This window comes from Hetaerina americana, unplaced genomic scaffold (genome assembly GCF_022747635.1).
Source record: "Hetaerina americana unplaced genomic scaffold, ioHetAmer1.1.p SCAF_2, whole genome shotgun sequence".
Lineage (NCBI taxonomy): Eukaryota > Metazoa > Arthropoda > Insecta > Odonata > Calopterygidae > Hetaerina > Hetaerina americana.
In genome coordinates, this window is record NW_027286763.1 from 26,503,711 (window position 1) to 26,522,893 (window position 19,183).

Here is a 19,183-nt window from a genome sequence, read left to right on the forward strand (position 1 = left end):
GTAAAAAGTGAATACCTATATAGGTGAACTGTATCCCCACCCGCGCTAGCATATGATCTCCAGTTGTAACGCTTAACTTGGCATTTATATTCATGGAAAACCTCAGATAAAACCTGGTCTCCAGATTTTGCTACCGCGTTTAACCTGATAGATGTAAACAGAGTTGGTGTTTATTATTTTTGATGTGAAGATTCTCTTTCGCTTAATGGGTATTTTGGAGCAGTGTTGCGGGTTCTTGCGACGCGTCGTGTCTCGTTGCTTCACGGCCCCCTTGTTTCCACCCCTTTAGCCCCAATTTTGGAAGGGGGGAGGAGGGCAAAGCCTCCAGTTCCGATTCCACCCCTTTTCGCATGGTAGATCTCTCTCCTTCCCCCTGATCCCATCCATGGACCACCCAAATGGTGAAGCCACCTGCCCCCGCACCCTCTTGCGCACCATCCCTCCTTGCACCCTGGACGTCCAATTAATCTCTTCCCCGTGGTCTGCCTCCCCCTCCCGGCCGGTACGTATGTGCTATAGCTGTACGTGCATGCGTTCACCCCCGCTCGCCCGGGTCATTTGTATCCCTCGGCGGTTCCCTCCTCCGCTCCGGTCTCTCATCTTCCCTCGCCGCAACAACCACTCTCGTTCGCATCCACCCGCTCAGTTCTTTCTTCTCCCTTGATGCTCATTAAAGTCATCGCACCTGTGCGCGTCTCCCTCGGATGCCGTTCGCTCGATCACTCCCACCCTCTTCGGGACGGCGTCCTCCTCATTGGTCTTCCTCTTCATGTACTCTCCCGCGCCGCGATCAAATGAGCACGATCACAAAGAGACTAAGAATGACTAAATAGGTCCGATGTGACAGTGAGAATCGGAAATGTGTGCATTTTTGTTTATAACTGCGGAAACTCTGTTCACTCCTCCGACTCGGAACATTCGAGGAGTCTGTCGAAGAATGGCGGCTATTACTATTTAAGTATTGAACCAGGAAACAGTATCGATGGACGGGAGGTACGCTGCCGGAAACCGGTGTTTAACATCATTTTTACCAAGCTGGACGTGAAACGCATCTCCTAAATATTTCACTTATTCAACATTTATGGAATATCTGTAACGGAAATGTCTTTAAAAAAAATTTGATTATCGAAACCCGTTAAGGCCTAAAGATTGCCGTTGTGCGGTGGCATCTCGGTGTTAGATTGCGGGAGTGCAAGGTTGCAGGGGCCATAATATATTTTTAATTTAATGTACGCGCTCACATCTCCGTGAACTCGGCTAACGGCTTCTCTCCGCCCTCCCTCCCCCTCTTCACTTTCTTAGCGTGTCGGAGGGGAAGCAGCGCCCTCCCTCCATACCCCCACTTCAGGATAATATGATCATCCAGTCAAATCTTCTATCTCGGTAACATTTCGTTGGCGGTGGTGACGATAGGTATGACGTAGTCACCCCCTACTACGCACCCAAGCGGTGTTTTTTTAGGGTTCTATGTGATAGTATTAAATATAATTCCTCAATTGCTCTTTTTAGGCGAGAAGGGGGTGGGGTAGGCTTGCCCTCCCGAGGATGGGTGCCCCGAATTTCCCTTCCCTCACGCCACCGTTGAAGGGCATAACTGATCGATTCCTATGGAATCGAATGCCGACGCACTGTCTAAACTTGAAAGGCGGCCGATAGTCTACTTATTTACGGGTAACTTCGGCACTGTTGCTGCGGTGGTAACAACGAAACTACCATTAACATTCTTCGAGCATGAAATTAACTGCCATGAGTATTAGGTAGATTGTATACAATTTATTTATGAAAAACTGATTCGGAGGTTAAACTTGGCAAAGGAAAAGCAAGAATCCACTGATTACTGATCCGATTCTAACAATTTTGTCGAAACAATCGAACTGCTCTGTGGATGTCGAGTGGCATGTTTCGGTCATGGGCGTTCCTTGATCCCTGACCAGTACAGGGAAGCTGGGACGGTTATAGGGAGAAATTCCGAGTAGATATGAATGCCTGGCGTTAGGATTGTCGATCGAACGTTTTGAAGGCCGTGATATATTGAGGAGAATGGGCCAAGCAGTGAGGTAGGGAGGGTAAATAATTGTCATGTTGGACGTAATGAGGGGAGGCGGTGGAGGAGGAATTGGAGATGGGTTTATTGTGGAGTGGTATGTCTCCTAGTGTAATCGTTAGGCGAGACGTAACAGTTTAGCTTTGGGTACTTTCTGTGTGTCCGTCCAAAACCAGCTTTAACTGGTAGGCTAAAGATAATAACTCCCGTGTAGCAAGTAGCAAATGTAGCAAAGACTAATATATTCCCAACTCCCTTATTAAATAAGCCGTGGGTGCAAAATCTCTAACTTATTATTCATGATGATTTTACCCAACTAAGTAATCGTATTACATTAATATTATATAAATAAGAAGTCCAGTCATTGTCACTTTTATTCTATGTGTTCTGGATGTATTCATATTTCGGATCGCCTAAGCAAGTGCCCGGATCACGAGATGGTAGGGAGCGCCTCAGAAACGGGTCGGAGGCTCAAACCCTTCCCATCACGTTTGCCAGCCTCTTTCCCCTTTGTGGAGGGGGGATGGGGTGGAGGCGGCAGTCTTTTAAAAGCTCCCTCCTAAGGTGCGGCAGTCAAGCGCGGATTCAAATGATCCGGGAATTAGTGATAATCCTCCGCGTCGCCGACCGCCGCGCCGCCTCGTTTTCTTCCCGCATTCATTTTGTGGGAGTGCGGCGGGTGCCTTCGTCGGGAGCGGGAGTGCATTCGTCTCCTCGCTGCAGGGCATTAAAGAATGTGCCCTGGGCGAGGGTTGCGGGTGCGGGTAACAAATGAATGGTGTCGCCTCAGGGGGGGGTCGCCTTGTTGCGAGGGCCGTAGTGGCCGGGAGGAGGAGGGAGAGGGTTTCGGGAGGGTAGGGTGGTGGTGCGATGACGGATGCTACTTGTTCTCAGTCTTTTGATGAGGGTTCGATGGGGCTGGGGAAGTGGTGTGGGGGAGGGGAGGCGAATCTAATTTTCCGCGGGGGACAATAATAGTTGATGGACTAGAGGTTATTAGTCTCAGTAGACCCGCTCTCATATCGATCAGGAAAACCTGGAAATGTCATCCATTTTCATTTTAAATTTCGTCGTACTTTCGGGTCTCTAAATTCTTACAAATGAAAGATACTTTGTTGCACTAATCTATGTATAATCACAAATTGGCGATTGGAGCTACTTCCTAATTTTACGAGGGTGAGTCAAATGAGAACCTTAAAACTTAAATATTTTTTATCTCGTAATTTCTTGAATACTTAAGGTTCTCACTCATAAAATGTTCATATGTAATCCTCTTGGCGTACAATAGAAGTAAGCAGTTCGGCGCTTTGAAAGTTTACGGATACCTCTACACTACCATGGCTTTAACTGATCTAAAAGCCTCTGCCCTCACAACACTAGATCGAGGGAAGTCAGATGCGGAAATGTCATTGTTTAGAGAACTGCACTCATTGCTTAAGTGTGATATAGGCATCGACATTCTTAACTTTCGTTCGGCGATTAATTTAAACATGTGGCGCCCCGTTAATACTGAATATGGGAATGAGAGTTGGCTGTTTCTCTGTGGTGCATGGTGAAAGTGGAGCGGCCAGGTTTACGCTATTGTTGCGTTGTGCTATCATGCTGCCAGTTGTAGACCACTCATCAGACCATGGCTATCACTGTGGGAAACGAAAATTGGTACTGGCACGTTTCGAAGTTGTAGTACAGTTTTAAGGCTTTCTCTTGGCTCACCCTCTTATTACACCCTAGGGAATGAATGAGTTATTTGTAATTAAGTGATTGGAATATTTTATGAATATCTACGTACTTATCAGTTATGAGTTTTTATTCACTTTGTTTAAAAGAATTGCTCCATGATTTTCATATGAAGTCACGAATTAGGACAGAATTTTTTTCTATGTGTTAAGAGCATGTAAACATGCGCTGGGCGATTGATTAAAAATCGTGTGTTATTAATGTATCATCCGAGGCAGCTGTGAAATCTACGTGCTCCCGTTCCAATCTGCCAATCTCTCATGCATTACCTCATCGCGCCTACTTCCACTGACGCTTTCCATCACGTGCTTCTTAAAGTTCATCTTTTCTCTACCTCTGGCAGTCTTTTCCTCTCCATATTTCCTTCAATCATGGGCTAAAGTAAACCGTATTGCCACACGACTTATCTACAATGAATTTCTATCGTCTGCTTTCCTATTAGTGTCCTCCATAGGATTCTCTCTTCAACCACTCTTCGAAGTACTCTTTCAGTTGGTCCTATGTCTATTCTTTTTTTTTATTTTCTTCTGTGGATCCACATTTCAATCGCCTCAAATCATCTATCGGGCTGCTTCAGGTTCCACGTACGCAGAAAAGGAAACTACATGCATAATTCGTAGCGAACAGATTTGTTATGTTTGTAATATTTGCTGTTGGCGGTTGCTTCTTCCATCGCCACCATCTTCCTGCTTCCTAAACAGGATATCACATCCACTTATTCTAAAGTGTCTTCCCCCAGTGTTAGTTTGATATTTTCCTCCCTCCTTAGACTGCAGGCCATTTACATCAGCTCTATTCCTCTTTATCTCGAGGTTGTACCTTTTCATACCCCTCTCCATGTTTGCTGGTAGCTAGCCGTGAATGGTCTTATTTCTTCTCTGCTAGTTGAGCTATGTCATGTCGTCCACAAATCGCTGCAAACTCATCCTGTCTCAGAATTCCTGCACCACTTCTTTGTATTTTCCTTCTCTTCAAACGACTTCTTAATATTTCTTATTTACTTGTACATTAAATATCATTGGCGATAATGAGGATTCCTGACTTACCCTTTTCATTTTTTTGCTTATTCCACGCTTTCGTTGCATTTATTCAATGCTGCCTTCTCTTTATATAGAGCGTGTATTAATCTCCTGTTCTTTTAGTTCATTCCAAATTTTTGTAGAATACTTAGCGTCATATTCCTGTTCACGTATGAGTCATTCTCTAGATCAAGGAATCCGATAAACTCTGGCTAATATTTCTGTATCCTCTTCTCTGCGGTGAGTGTGAAAGCGAGAAGAGCCTCTCTGGTTCTTTTATTTCTTTGAAATTCAAATCGATTCCGTCTTAATTACTCTTCTGCTATTAAATACTCCGCTTTCTTCTCTATTATTGGCATATTGCTATTACCACAATCTTCGAATGAATTACAGTTCTGCCGTTTTCGTATTTGTCTGCCTTTTTCTTCTTCGGTATCGGGACGATTAAATTCTTCTTTAAGTCCATCAGTATTTGATCCTCTCGAGTACATGCCACCTATCAAGTTGCTTAGCTGCATCAGGATTTTATATCGTGAATATTTTCTTTGTTCCAAGGGTGTATGTTTACCCTTAAGACCTTTACTGCAGCGCCAAATGGAGATCTGAGACTATGGTATATTTTCCTTTCACATCATCTTCGGCATAATTCTTTTCTTCCTGTATTCCTTCATGCATATCTTTTCCGTCCTTTGAATTTCCAAGAGCGTCCCATCTCTTCTCTTTATCTTCATCTAATGTTGAGAAATGGTGTCTCACTTTTCTGTGAGCTGCTTCAGCGTTTCCCTGGACAGGGTCACTCTTCAATTCTTCTCTCATCTTTATTGCAGAAATAGAACGCCCAGGCTTAGAAATTATTCTCTCTCCAGAGTGGAGTGGTTTTTTCAAAATTACTGGAATGCTAATGATGTTGTTAAAAAGCGATGGCATTGTGATTACTAAGGAATATTAGGGCAATTATAAACAAATTGAGAGGACGTGAAGTAAAATCTATGGAGCAGTTCATGCCTTGGGACAGTATTTTAGGCAAAATTGTAAAGGGTTCATAAGTGGATCGGAAGGTGTTAAGAATGCCGTAATGAAGCGGACGGAGCTTTCTGTTGTAGATCAGCGTTGATCGAAAGGTATTTGAAGACGTATGGAGAAGAATGGTAAAAATGAAGTCATTAAAGAGGAGAGAAAATACACTTGTTAAACGTACAAACATTTGTCGGGCATGAGAGAGGATATTGTACAATTGTGAAGGGGTTACACGAAATGAGGACATAATTTTTGTTTGCGTTGTACATGTATATGCGTGTGTATGTGTGTATATATATATATATATATATATATATACATATATATATATATATAATTTATATATATATAATTTATATATATATAAATGTATGTATATAAATAAATAAATATATATGTATATATATACATGTATATATATGTATATGTATGTATATATATGTACATATATATATATATATTTGTATATATATTTATATATATAAAGAAAAAGGGGGTAGGAACGGATATAAAGGACGAACACAGGAGAGGTGGGGAAGGCGGAATCGAGCAGATCACAAGCGCAAAAATATTTCCTTGACCGGGACTTGAACACCGGATCTTTCGACTTGCCGGGCCAATGCTCTAATCACTTGAGCTTCAGGGGAAACGTAATTTACACTGAGATCTGCGGTAGTTTTATGCACTTAAGTGCCCCGATTCTTTGGCCAAGAAATTGGGCTGTTTGTTGGGCTTGGGGCTATTGGGGAGATGGGATTGGCGTCAGGGGGCTTTTTCTCCCACCAAAGGAGAAATAGATGTGTTCGTCTTTTATATGTGTTCCAATCCAATTTCCTTATATCTATTTCTATGTGAATGAATATATATATATATATATATATATATATATATATATATATATATGTATATGTGTCTGTGTGTGTGGCCCAACCACCTTCTTCAGCGGACAAGTCCGCCGAAAATTTGGGAATACGTATGAGTGTCCTTTTTTCATGTCTGTCTATATTTGTGTTGAGTAATGCCATCTCGCTCCCTCGTTTAATTTTTAACTCACAGCCGTGAGCCTTTCGTAGAATATATACATATGCAACCAGGGAGCGACAAAAATTGCTTTTCATGGAATGCTTGCAATGAGCGCCACGCTGACCACAGGTCGCCCTTCCTTTGTACTTCCCGGCAGTGAAGTAGAGTCAAAGATTTCCAATCCCTCTCCCTCAGGACCCAAGAGGAATGACGTAACCTTAGAATGTGAATAGAAACAGTCTCATGTCTGCCCTCTGTGGAGGAATCACGTGCGCGCTCCTTTCTTGGCTGACGTGATCCCTTCCTCCACCGCCACCCTCCCCTCATTGGCCCTCCGGGTCGGTGCGGAGTATTAGGGGGACGCCAGGCGATGGGTGTGATGGGAAAGAAATCTCATTACTCTCCCGGGACGGGGGTGGAAGGATCGGGGGAGGGGGATCCTATTGGTTGCGACGGATGGGTTAGGGGGTGGATGGATGTCGCCCGAGTGGGTGGGCGGGCGGTAGGTAGGATGCGGGTGGAGGGGTGCGGGTGTATCGCGCATGTGGGGGACGTCTTTCCCACACCCGCTCTCCATTCCCGCCCCCGGGCCTGCTGCCTGCTTGAAATATGTCGATGCCTATTAGCTGGGCGTAGGAGGAAGTCGCTTTTTCATCATCTCATCCACTTTATCCGTAAATCCAAGGGAGGCAGCCATGAGACGGTCTTTGACGAATGCTCCTCCTCTCTTGGTCGACTTAGAGGCGCGTGAAATCGCGTTATTCCTCGCTCTGTATCGCCATGTAAGCCTGGAGACTGCGAATAGGCGAACGAAACATAGTGTTGGCCTCCCAATACCATTTAGAAAGGTAATTTCGTGTCTTAATAGCCGGTCTTACCAGGGTGGTCAAAAGAATAGCAAAGAACACTGATAATAAATTGCCCATTTATACTGAATTCTAATCCGATTACCAGATATACCGAATCTTGCTCGAAAGTTTTACATATGTATTCCGAAAGACCGTTTATAATTTCCGATCTGAAGGCGCACTTACTTGTGTTTTGCCTTAAAAAACGTGATATGCGGACAAACTTGATGGGGTTATCAATGCGCAATGGTGGGATGGATTATCTATGTGCATGCAATACCAAAAAATGCCATGAAAAATTTCAAGAAAATCCTCTGGGAAGTTGTAAAATATTTATGTCAGATTATTATCTATGAGCACATTAATGGCATGAATACTTCTGCTCTCTTGCCTATTTGGAAGTCCCTCCTCTGCATGGTGGGAATTGTAGCATAATACCCTTAGTAAATCGGAAAATATTCCTCTCAGTTTTACTTATTCACGCGCAACCTGTACCTTTGGTTTTTGAAATCGATTATGGCCTAAGAAAATTATGGGAAACCTCTTAGATCTTTGAAAAATCGTGAAGTAAATGGTTGAGGGCATTGTTAATTGATAATAAAATTAATTAATATCATTGTTTCAATTCCATTATTAAATGTCGCATGACTTCTTAGTGAAGAATGTCGACTTATACATGTATGCCTGTAGCAAATTTAAGTTTTTCATTACTTTACACGTGAAAGTGTAACAAATATGCAAGCAAACAGATTATCAGATTTATAATTTGGTAAGGATTCCCTGAAAAATGCGCCATTGGTTACAAATTGTATTAAACGAGTGCACTCGAGTGCTTATTTTTTCCTGGATTAGTGACACGCGGTCGTACATCCCTTGTTACTTAGACAGCATTGATTCTCTGATTCTTTTATTCGATTGTTTCGCCTTATTGGAGTGAATGCAAATATCTATTGTGATTAAGCTTGTCCTCGCTCTAAAGTTCACTTGGAAAATTCTGGCTTTCGGACACGTTGCAACACTTATTACGCATCATTATCGTGTGATGTAATTGTTTCTAGATGCGCTGGTCGAATCTCACGTCGCATGTAGTCCTCTTAGTTAAGTAATAAATGTTTTGAATTCGCGGTGATCGGAATCAGTCAGCCCAGGATGCAAAGCAGAGGCTCTGGCATCTGTGGCATTGACGAGTGGGCACCCCCCCCCCCGCCGGTCAGTGTATCTCCTCCCCCAATCCTCTTCCCCGTGGACCTTCCCGACTGCCCTCGCAGGATGGCCGAGACCCCACCGCCTAGCCCCTCTGGTGCTGGGAAACGATAACGGGCAGGAAGTTAGATGGACACAAATCCATTCCCTGTAAGAATTTGGATGATTTGACGTCGGTGAGAGTCATGAGAGAATCAGCGAATAAACGAATGACGAGATGTGACGTACTAGCGAAAATTATGTTCATTTATGTGCAGATATGGCGAGATTTTAAATGTTTAATTACTCTGGATTCGAACCAGAATCTCCGAAGTGACCTCTCGTCTAATTATAATTAGCACTTCTGACTGAGAGAGAGACCGAGGCCTTCGATCTAAGCGACAATTATTCCGTGTTTTCCATCAATATTTAACATATTGAGAAATTCGTTGAAAAAAAACTAAAAAATGAAGCCGGTATAGAGTAGTTCCCGATTAGTAAAAAATTATTTAAAACTCCTGGATTAATCTGTTAAAAATAGAGTAATTTTCGTGGAAATGTCGGTACCGGGCAGGATCATGGTTATTTCTTATTCGAAGCCATAATGAGTTTGTATCGATAACTGTTTTCGTATTTGTGTTCCCTGAATGCTTGCAATGAATGATGCATTCAGTCCTAACTCCGGATATACCTATCGTTATCTCCTAATAGAAACCTGCGCGGAAAGTCCCGCAAGTAGGCAGCCTTTTCTTTTATGCCATTTACTTCACGTCGTAAATTGAACATAACATTGTGATTCGCGCCAATCCTTAACATAACAGCTACTATTTCGCAAATATTTCGGTGTTATCCTGGCTTCCTGCTCTTGCTGTTAGTTTTGTAGCGTACATAATTGGCCTCTGGAATTGGATGAAATTAGTTTACAGCCGAGGGAGAAAATGGTGAAGCTCAGCCTTCTAAGTAACGCCTAACCCGGATAGTTTTTCTATCTATTGCCAATAAGCCCGATACACAAATCAGGTGTCTGCAATTCGTATGTTTTTTACTATGTTGAATTGTGACGGCGAATGACAGTTCGAATTAGACAGTGATCATTTTTCTATGAAAATGTTCCTTTAAATGCCCAAACAAATCCAGCATAAAAAAAAAGATTTTTCTAATAATGTCTTTGTGATTGCAACCATCGTGGCGATGACCTCAAATAGATTACATCGTTAGTGTAAATGAAAGATGTGAGAATGTTTATATCCTTTCCAAAACTCTTCATGTTTCTGTGACCTATGTTTGATGAGATTTATAAGCAGTAAGTAGTACCGCACTGTGGGTGGAAGTGGGAAAAAGTTGACCACAGTTCGATAAGTTCGGTAAGTATGAAATACGCAACTGTTCCGTATTTAATACCTTATTATTTCGAAACGTTGTTTCTTACAGGTCCTATATTAAGGAAAATATCGAATCGTTTTTGCTTTGGAAAACCTGAGGGATTCAGGGAATGAGGAAATCGACATAATAATACCTTAAGTTCCAAGTCTGAAAGAAATATGGTCGGGTCTTTTATATCTTCCACATAAACTGTTGCGGTTGCTTTTATATTCCTTAAATACTCATTATATCATATGGATCGAAAATACAGTAGAAAGTGCATTGCATTGAAAATCTGTTCAGGTGGGCTACAGCAATAAATAACGTCAAAAGTTGTCCGGTCTTAAATGAAGAGAATTGCATCTGCATACGTAATCTGCCCGGTCAGGACCGTTTCACTTTCGGCGATCGTTCCGCCTTCGGGGTGGGAAATCATTCTTCTCCCCCCCCCCCATTCCCTCTCTCTCTCTCGAGGGAGTTTTCGCTTCGGAGGACCCATTGGCGTCGTTGCGCAGCCTTCGCCCTGCCTCCTGGAACGCGCTCCACAGGTTTTGAACGGTAACCGACCGGGCGCGCGGTGTACTCACATCGTCTCTCCATCCCAAACGCAATTATAATTAATTCCAGCCCATTATCGATCCCGTCATAAGTTCACGATTGTTATTTGTGCAGCAGGACGAAGTTGACTACTTTACTCCTGCTCCTCCTCTCATACTTTACCTCTCGAGCTAGAGGCGTAGTCCTTAGTCTCAAAGAGTTATAAGCAAGATTCCTCTGCGGTTCCTGGCCGGGCGTTCTCCCTAATACGCCTCACGATCCCTTGGTAAGAGGGAGATAACCCCATGCTTTTCTTCCTTGTCGTTTTCACTTTTCTGAAGTTCCCGTTGTTCCATAGGGATTCCTCTATGCCAGGCATGCTCAGTCACTTTAATTCAAACATGTACCGACTACCATGCTTTCCCCGAGCGAAGAGTGTACAGATGTAATAGGACCGCCGTCAATTTAACGAAGACATTTAAGCCTTTAAAGGGTTCCAATTTCACCTCTTAAGTATATTATTACCATTGAGCATAACGATGGTTATCCTTATCCAGCATACAAAAATGTAGCAATAAAAGTTTGTAGACCTACACTCAAAGAGAATGAAAACTTTCTCTTAAATATTTCATATTTAAGCATTTTAATTTTCGTCGAAGTAACAATGACTGGGGTGCGGTAGTCCAGGGTAGAGCGTTGGACTGCTGACTGGAGGTCGCGGGTTCGATTCCCGGACACCCTCAGCTTCACCCATGATGTATGATTTTTCGGGGAGGAAAGGGAGGAAGGAAGTACTCAGAGATGAAGAGGGACTTGATGTAATGTAGGTTTATGGTTTGTGTTTTGTTAGGAGTCGAAAAAAAATATTTATTTGGTAGTTGTGTCCAGCCAAACCCTACCTTAGCCGATAGATTGCTTAAAAAAAGAACTTCCTGGGAAACCGCCACAGGGAAAGGCACTGGCCCCCCTACCTTAATGTGCGAGTTTCTCACGCCGTCGGGCTTGGTGCTGCGTGAACTCTGCCATCACCTACCAAACCGACCTTGGGTTGCTGCACAATGACTGCTGCATTCACAACTTCTGCCTTAAATAGATACTGAAAACAAATGCTTAACGTATTACGCTATATTCTGCATAATATTGCCGAATCCGCATCAAGGTTCCTTTGTTCATATAAAAGGATTTCACCAAGCCTAAATTAATTAAATTCCATGAACACTATGTCTTATGGATGTAGCATTTCGACGCGTGTTCTTCCCCTTAAATAAGTAATCCCCTTAGGTTGCCGGGGAAGGGACTGTCATCGCTTCCCTCAACTGCCCGCCCGGCCCCTTCGCAAGGGGAAGGCTTGTATCTGCAGCGAGAGAGAGAGGGGGGGGGGTGGAAGGAAGGGGCAAGGGAAGAACACGAACCCGTTCGGACGCCTTGTTTTGTCTTTTTCTAAACCTCTTCGGACACATCCGGATGGTTCCCAAGTGTATCCCTTCGCCACCCCCTTTCCTCAACTCCTCGCTCGCGAAGCTTTTTATCTTGTCCGCCATCCTTGCCTTACTATTGCTGTTAATTTGGCGTAAAGGGATACATAGTTTTTGCTGGACCCTGAAAACGATTACACGGTGTGGGGGTATTACGAAGAACTTCCAACTTCATCTCATAAATACCTTTCACCGAGCATGGGATTGTCTCCGCCGCCACACACCCTCTATCTCCCTCCATTCCTCACATAAGTGCCTGTTTTCCTTTCCTCTCCCTACCTCGTCTTCGGATTTCATTCACTTTTCGACATGTCCTGCATGAGTCATCCTGTCTTCTTTGAATCTTTCCTAGTAATACTCTAATTTCCTACTACTAATACTCTTCTTTATTTTATTTCCTTTATGTCTGCGTTTCATTTTTCCTGTTCTTCGTTCCACACACCCACATTTGGGAGTCCTGCAAGTCAAGGATAGGAAAAGTGCGTTTCATGGCACGCATAGCCAGAAGAAAGAGATAAGCCACATTGGCCAAATACATATTCAAACACGAAATCCCGCCATACGGCGAACAAATATTCATTCACGTGGAAATAGATACGAGGAAAGGGATTGGAACACAGAAAGGACGGACGCAGGAGAGGTGGGGAAGGCGGAATCGAACGGATCACAAACCCAAAAATTTGTTCGCCATAAGGCGGGATTTCGTTCTATCCCTATCTTCTTTGATGAAGGTGGTGGCTACGACCACCGAAAATTCGAAAGTTAGTGAGTCTCTTTTTGTGTGTTTCTGTGTTTTTGTCTGTGTCCACTAGTGTTGAGTGCTTTACATTATTATTCACGTCCGTGAGACATTAAAAAAATGGTGTGAAATTCTAACGGATGTAAATAATAATGTACACCAAGAAAGCACTAACTTGGTATTTATTTTTTCAAACGAAGGAGCGAAATGGCGTTGGCCAAGAAACATGTGGAAAAACATGTAAAGGACATCCATCATTTCGAAATATTCGGTGGCAAGACCACCTTCCTCTGCAGAGAGAAGGTCTATTCCTTGATTCACCGAAATTGAGATTCCTGATGGACGCTTTGCCACCGTAGTTTTCATCAACTCAGGCAGACGTCTTCATGAATTTGAATTCACTGTATTAGGTTTCGTGAATTCGATGTTAGAGATAAAAAACGTTTCCGTTGTCATATATTGGAACGTTAATGCCAAAAACTGTAATTCATGGAAAGTTATGAATCACAGGCAATCCCTGTATTTGAAAATTCCTAAAACGCGCAGATGCAATTAGATTCCCTGTGATGAAGTGTCACCTTGCCAGAATCCCAGTTTAATGAGTATTCTTTGAAAGTGTATGTCGATGATTTCATTTTCTTTTCGTCTAATGACTTCTTTTTTCTCCTTTCTAGGTAAGTTACTTCTCGACCGCCAGTTACCTATCTGACTAGGAAACACGCTTCTTGTTTTTCAATGTTAGGGTGAGTAAGATTTTGTTCATTCATTTACTTTTGGAACAAAAAAAGGAAACTGCACTAGTTATAATAGATCGAACACAAAGTTATTTGGAAGCTGAAAATCTGTCTGTGGTTTGCTCGCGTTGACAGCTGAACCAGACGTGGCGTGGCAGACGGTATTGGAGTGTGCTGCCGATGTGGGCAGCCGACTCTCCTATGCTACGTCGTCCTGTTTCTTCGTCTCTCAGTTAATCCGATGATTTTATACTCGGGCTCCGCCCGCCCCCTCCCTCGGCCATAGATCGCGTATTAATCTACTAAGTACTGCCCTAAGTGGCCATTCTATCGCATATCGGCGCAATTATCGGACGTTATTGAAGGCGCTCAGGCGTGCGATGGGCGTTTCCGAGCGAGGGGAGGGAGGTTCGTCTTCGATGAAATCGTCGCCAGTGGGAGTGGGGAGGACGGCGCTTGACCGTATCCGAGCGAAGGAGAGTGTGTTTGTGTGTGTCTACAGCGTGTTTGGCGGCTTCTTATCGGCGTCCTTGCCCGGATGTGAGTGCTGATAACGACCAGCTCTGACGCTTGGTTGTTCCTAACGCTCCCCCCCCCCCCCCATCAAGTCGGCTCTTGTTGAATTATTCACGAAGCCTCCCTCTCCACCTGTCTTATCCTCTCCCCCCAATCTTAACCCCCGCCTCTCCCGTCTCCCTTGTCTCTCGAGGGAACCTTGGGCCATCTGCCTCCCTGCAGCCAATTGAACGGTGTCGCTTCCGACAGCAGGCCTCCTCATCCGCTCGGTTCCCGCCTCTTCCGCTCGGACGACGCCGCGTGAAATCAAGGCGCATGTTGCAACGGCGTCCAAGGATCCCCGAGGTGTATCATCGCCACACCACCGAGAGAATTCGATAGGACAAGCCGGGAAACCTTCCCAACTCCACCTCCACCCAGCGTGTCCCGTAGATGAAACGACCCTCCGCAGGTCCGCCTCCGAAGCGGCGGCGGCTTCAAACTGCCCATTCAACCCCTCTCAAGTTTTCGCCTCTCGCTCTCTCTCTGTCTCCGTTCCGACCCCTTCCCCCGGGGGTGAGGTATTGAGTGTTCAGTTCGATCTCTGATTTGGCCCAGAATTTCCTGACGAAACCGAAAGTGAACCTTCTTCGCCATGGAAATCGATTGCTCAATCTAAGTATTTATGATTTGCAACCTCGCGAACTGGGAAATTCCCATGTTATGGAAAAAAGGATCGTTTAGATCATCTTTGAAAATATCAGTCGGTGAAAAGAGCTCATTCGGAATTTGTGTGAGGCGGAAGCCGCACGGACAACAAACATATGGTTTGAACACATTTCGAAGTGTTGCGTACAATATTTCGGAGATATTCATTTTCAAATAGATATTTTAGTGAAGTAAACTCCAATTATGTACTAATTGCTCATCCGGAAAATAATTATTAACATTAAATTTTCCTACTGGTTGCTAGAGGAAGGTGTCTACAAATATTGAGTCATTTGGTGCCATTAGTGAAAACATTACTGAGCGTGTGGGTGGGAAACAAGAATGATTCGTTAGTTAAAATGCTAGGGGAGGAAAGGAAATAACTTTAGGAAATACAACTTTCTAAAATCATAAGTTGTTTGCTAAATTTACATTGTCAGCTGCAACTTACTCATATTTCTATTTAGGATAAAATAATTGTGTTGCTATGCAAATATTCAATTGCCCATTTGGAATAGCGGTATTGTACAAATTTTCAATAAATAAATAGTTGAACATTCAGTGTTCTGGGACCTGTACACTTAAACAAAAAATGTTTTAATTTATGTATCAAATGTTTAATGCCCGAGTTTAAATAAAATTTCGAGTAAGATTGCGTTAAAGAATGTCATTTCGAATCTCAAATTGCAATGAAAAAATTTCTATCGTGATTCGGCCGTCAAAAAATAAGTTTTCCCTGATATACTCTACGCTTCGAGGCTTTACTTCGGGGAAGTATTTAATATTGATATGAAAAGACGTTGTACTCTTCCACAGAATTTATTTAATGGTACAATTCGTGTTACCGACTTGCGACTTCATCAGGTAAAAACCTGATGTACCTGATGATGCCGCAGATCTTTGAATCGTAGGGTACCTTAAAATAAATGCTGTGGAAGAGTACTAGTTTTTAATATAGATGATTACCTTATACAGTATATTGAATCCATGGAAACACTTCTTTCTTGATACTTTCCGCATTAGTTTGCACTCTTACAGCAATCTGAGTATCGGCCCACCATCTGAGACTTGAGTGTCAAATTACACGCGCGGGTTATGGATGAAAGTAATCGAGGCTAATTGTTTTACTGTAACCCGTGATGAGTTCTCATGGTCTGAAGATACTTGGCCAAATGAATGCTCCGGGGTTTCGTGTCGTTGGCTAAAACAGGTCGTCCCTTTTCTCGGACATTTCGATCACGTCTCAGCCATCTCCTCCTATCTACACTACACCGCGGTGGCCCGTGGTGAAGATGACTCGCTGCGATAAGTCAAATTAAGTAAGTGATAAATGAAATGCCTTCTCTTTATTAAATCTATTGGCTTTTTTTCGCCCTATACTCTGTTATTTTTGGCTTTAGTGGCTGTGTATTAAAGGGAAAATATAGCACTTTGAAACATCGTGGGACATTTCGGGAGTTGGCGGATCACGAAATGGGGCCGATCGATCGTAGTTGCGACGGTGGTTTCGGTGCGAAATATGAGATTACGGGACAACTATGAATGGCGAAACATTCAAGGGAAATTGCTAAAGGGAGATGGATGAGACATATATTTCCTACCTGTAACGTAAGGGGCGGGGACCATAAATTGCATTTCCATGAATTAATAGAATTTCCCCATTCTTACTATCCAGTTCTGCATGACCTGTCTTGGTATGGTGGAGGTCTGTTAGTTAGGTTCTTTGCGTTAAATTCTGGTTAACTTTTATTCTTCCCTTCTTCGTAAAACAAAGAACAACTTTGTTGGGTGAAGTCGATACATGTTTAGAACTAAGTCTTCCGCCAGAATGTATATAAATTAGCACGTTATTTGAGGCTTATTACTGAATATTTTTTCCTTTTACCTTCCTATCCCTTGACCTCCCTTATCCCTTACCCATCCCACCTGGTGCTCGTACCCCCTGCCGAACACCTCTTTGGTGGCTCGAATAGTATTTATGTAAATATAGATATTATTTCCCGTTGATCGGATTTCAACTACGCGTCGAGTGCAGGGATCGAGCGCATGAATGCTTTAATTTCAAAATCAAACCGGATATACATGCATAAAATGGCCACGGTCGCGTTTAAACTCGGCCGCCCATGCTTTCACGGTGGAAATGGATGGAGAAGAGTCCCAATCCACCTTTGCAATTATCGGATGAATTTTGGTGGCCATTAAACTTTTTTATGAAGTATTTGATCACGGCACCCTTCACTATTTATTTCCATTTCTAACAACACACGCACGACAACTGGATCAAACGACTGGCTACAGCTGACTGTTGGATTCAATGGCTGACAATTTGCACACGGCATTTATTTACAATTGTGCCAACTTGATGGGAAAAAATTATGCGAGTAGTGATGCCTTCAATGGGCGAGGCCGAGAACTTTTCAGACCACCCTCGTTTTGGTTGAGTACAAATCATTTGAATTCAACGAGGACGGATGTATGAATAATTCTAGCCCATAGGTGCGAGAAATGGAGGGAAATCGCATGCCGAACGGATCCATATGAACTATCCGTTTTCCCTCACACGACTCTAGGTCACTGGAGCAGAAGCGTTTCGTTCGAGAGTCCAAAACTGCCTATCGTGTTTATGTGATGATCTACACTTGCATCCACAGGGCACCCTGCGGGCCGCCGCTAGGGTGTATGGCAGGGGGTGTTACACACGAAGCATGTAATATTATAATTTAATATTGGAACGTTACTTAATTTTCGAAGTATTAAATAATTCAATAGAAGGAAATAATTGCTGGGAAAACTCGCTTGCACTTCATTGTGAAAGCGAGGCGGTCTGCTAGTGAACTGAGCAATAGAATATTTATTTATTCAAAAAATAGCATAACGCCAATTTAATTTTACAAATAACAAAGAAAAACATGTATGATTAATAAAAACTTAACGGATAGCTGATGCCATTAAAATGAAGTTCGGTAATAAATGAGAGAGACAAAGTGAGCAGTAAAACAGGAGGTCCAAAGAAAATTTGAGGGAGAAAGAGAATGGCAGCATGATGAGTTTGGGAACGGGTCGAATGGGTCAGGGAGGCGTTTTATCATTGCATTACAGGTTGACGGAAGTCGAAAGATTAACGAGCGCTGTGTGATTGATAGGCAAGGGGTTGGCACAATGAAAGAAGTCAATCAAGCGTGTCGTACGGAAAAGCACTCCTAGGGGGAAAAGGGAAATAAGTTCAGATGGCCTACAGGGTCTGCCCCAAAAATAAGTAGAGCGATTTTTTTCCCGCCAACGCGGACGGCTGAAGTGGGGCGATTTGTGGCGGGAAGGTGGTGGCGACGTCTTGGGAAGGCAACGCGACCCGCATCGGTTGTCTGCGGGCCGTTTCAATGTGCGGATCGCTGCTAGACAGGACCCCTTTTCGAGGGTCGCCTCACGATTTTATGATGCCTCGTTCATGGAGCAAGGATACACGATAAAGTTTACGAAGTAACGGAAGTGTAAATGACGATGGCGACTGATAGCGGAAGAAATTAATATGGAGCTCAAGTAGTTTGAGAGAAGTGGGTGAAGCTGTGGACCACATTTTGGAACATTATTCAAGGACGGAAGAAACACGGCAAAGTTTGGAGAGCTAGCAAGTTACGCGCTTTACCCTATCGATGAATTAAGCTCACCATGGACATAGCTGGAGAGGAAATAATTCGGATATTCCGCTCGAAAAAGAGATGTTTATTATCAATTATAACGCCTGCGTCTTTTGGAGTTAAAGCTGTTCGAATAACCTGATTACAAATGTGATTTTCATATGCTAGAAGTGATTCACGGAGAATGAAAGAGAAAATATTTGTTTTGGCAGGATTTCTTTTTAGGCACCAAGTATCGGACCACTGGGCGCTGAATTGAGGGTATTGTGCAAGCTAGTGTTCTATTCGATAGAATTGACTTGTTTGAAAATTGTTCAGTCGTCTGTGTAGGGGAGAATTTTGCATGATGCAATAGTGACTGATTCAAACGAGCCATTTGGTATGTACACCGCAAATAACAAATGACAGGGGACAAATAAATAAGGGTTTAGGTACAATTTTGACGACACATTAAGCTATTTAAGCATTAAAATTAATATTTTTCTTTTATCCTCTGTCCTTCGTCGCTATTCTTATCCCTTATCTTTGCGCGGGAAAAATGCAATTTTATGTCGAGAAGTTCTTCGCTTCTTTTCCTTAGTATTGATTTTACGTTTTCCTACCGTTTTACTACATAGGTGGTAATACC

General features: G+C 43.1%; 1 protein-coding gene across 3 annotated transcripts in view; it reads left to right on the top strand.

Moving 5' to 3' along the window:
* The window catches only part of LOC139687425 (mitogen-activated protein kinase kinase kinase 10-like), a 579,116-nt gene that overhangs the window by 168,526 nt on the left and 391,407 nt on the right, over window positions 1–19,183 (top strand). The gene's annotated exons all lie outside the window — the stretch shown is intronic.